The following is a 2,423-nucleotide window of genomic DNA, read 5'->3' as shown; positions in this document are numbered from 1 at the left end:
AATGCAATTACTATTGTTCTTCCATTCAATTCCGCTTATTCTTTTACCAAGATATCACTTGTTCTTCACCTATGAACAAGGTGACTGACAACCATTCTTGTTCTACAAGCATTCGAGGCTTAGTGAATATCTCTTGGATTCTTCGGAGTCTTCGTGGTATAGGCAGGACCTGATGGCAGCATTCAAGAGAATCCGGAAGGTCTAACCTTGTCTGTGGTGTTCTGAGTAGGATTCAATGATTGAATGACTGTGATGTGCTTCAAACCTGTAACCTACTGGGCGTTAGTGACAGACGCAAAAGAGTTATTCTATTCCGGTAGGGGAGGGAACCAAACCGGTGATTGGCGGCACTGTGACAGAGTGCTTTGCATTAGCTTTCACTGCGCGGATGGGAGGTAGCTGCTGACAACAGTGAGACCCTACACGAGCTTGCCATGGAAAGGAGTAAGAAGGATTGGATGAAGGCTGTAGGAAAGCAGAGAGACGGAAGGGAAGGCATCTTCATACACTTGTCTGAAGCTCTTACACCAATGATATACATAAGTATCACTATCTTTATCTTTTATGTTATTTTCGTTCATCATCATCATATACATTTGAGTTTGCCTGACTAAGATTTACAAGATGACCATAGCTTGCTTCAATACTAACAATCTCCGTGGGATCGACCCTTACTCACGTAAGGTTTTATTACTTGGACGACCCAGTACACTTGCTGGTTAGTTGTGCGAAGTTGTGTAATGCCATGGTATTGAGCGCACCAAGTTTTTGGAGCCATTACCAGGGATTATGAGAGTTGTGAAAAAGTATAGTTCACAACTTCGCCGGCCAAGTTTTTGGCGCCGTTGCCGGGGATTGTTCATGTTTTGAGCAAGCTTTTGGTAACATCAGAGCCAAGATCCGGCAACAACATCAAATTTTTGGTGTTATTGCCCGGGATTGTTTAGGCTGGACAACTGACGGTTCATCTTGTTGCTTAGATTAGGTATTTTTTTTTTCGAAATTCTTGAAGGTGAAATCTAGAGTTTCATGATGATTTGTTGAAATCTGGCTGGCTGAGAAGCCATGTCTAATCTGATTGGACCGAGGTTTCAACTTATCACCACAAGAGCTTGTTGATTTCGTATCAATCTTGCTGTTGGAGCAGTGATTTGCTAAGGCTTGGCTGACCTTGGTCATGTCTAGTGTTTTGGACCGAAGCTTTCTTTGAAAGCTTGGCTGGCTGTGAAGCCATGTCTAATTCCTGGACCGGAGCCTTAGACTAGCATTGCACTGATTCCTGGAATTCTCATTAAGAATTTTGATACTTTTTTTTCACTTAATTTTCGAAAAATACAAAAAAAATTTGCAAAACCATAAAATCCCAAAAATATTTCTTGTTTGAGTCTAGAGTCTCATCTTAAGTTTAGTGTCAAATGCATGTTTTTGTTATATTTTTCGAATCCATGCATATATTTCTTTGTTTTGATCTTTGAATTCTATTGACTTGAAGTATTTTGTGTGTCTCATATGCATTTTCATGTTGTTAGTGTCAGTAGTACACAAACTGCTAAGTTTGGTGTCTTTAGAGAAAGCTAAGAGAAGCCAAAGCACAACTCTCTTTAGAGGACCTGACCGAATTCTTCAAGGAAGAAAACATGGCAGCAGAAAACAACAACAATGCAAACAATGCAAGGAAGGTGCTGGGTGACTTTACTGCACCTACTCCTGATTTTTATGGGAGAAGCATCTCTATCCCTGCCATTGGAGCAAACAACTTTGAGCTTAAGCCTCAATTAGTTTCTCTAATGCAACAGAATTGCAAGTTCCATGGACTTCCAATGGAAGATCCTCATCAGTTTTTAGCTGAATTCTTGCAAATCTGTGACACAGTCAAGACTAATGGGGTTAACCCTGAGGTCTATAGACTGATGCTATTCCCTTTTGCTGTAAGAGACAGAGCTAGAATATGGTTGGACTCTCAACCTAAAGAAAGCCTGGACTCATGGGAAAAGCTAGTCAATGCCTTCTTGGCAAAATTCTTTCCACCACAAAGATGGAGCAAGCTTAGAGTGGAAGTCCAAACCTTTAGACAAAAGGATGGAGAATCCCTCTATGAAGCTTGGGAAAGATACAAACAATTGATCAGAAAATGTCCTTCTGACATGCTTTCTGAATGGAGCATCATAGGTATTTTCTATGATGGTCCCTCTGAACTATCTAAGATGTCCTTGGATAGCTCTGCAGGAGGATCTCTTCATCTGAAGAAGACGCCTGCGGAAGCTCAAGAGCTGATTGAAATAGTTGCAAATAACCAATTCATGTACACTTCTGAAAGGAATCCTGTGAACAATGGGACTAATCAGAAGAAAGGAGTTCTTGAGATTGATGCTCTGAATGCCATACTGGCTCAGAATAAGATATTGACTCAACAAGTCAATTTG

General features: G+C 40.7%; 1 non-coding gene across 1 annotated transcript; it reads right to left on the bottom strand.

The window, feature by feature from the left end:
• Positions 1-2,042: 2,042 nt before the first annotated feature.
• On the bottom strand, positions 2,043-2,150 carry LOC130964805 (small nucleolar RNA R71). The gene has a single exon (XR_009080877.1). It is a non-coding gene; the product is annotated as a small nucleolar RNA R71 (small nucleolar RNA).
• Positions 2,151-2,423: the final 273 nt, after the last annotated feature.

Source organism: Arachis stenosperma, chromosome 2 (genome assembly GCF_014773155.1).
Source record: "Arachis stenosperma cultivar V10309 chromosome 2, arast.V10309.gnm1.PFL2, whole genome shotgun sequence".
Classification (NCBI taxonomy): domain Eukaryota; kingdom Viridiplantae; phylum Streptophyta; class Magnoliopsida; order Fabales; family Fabaceae; genus Arachis; species Arachis stenosperma.
This window is presented reverse-complemented; position numbering and strand designations above follow the sequence as displayed.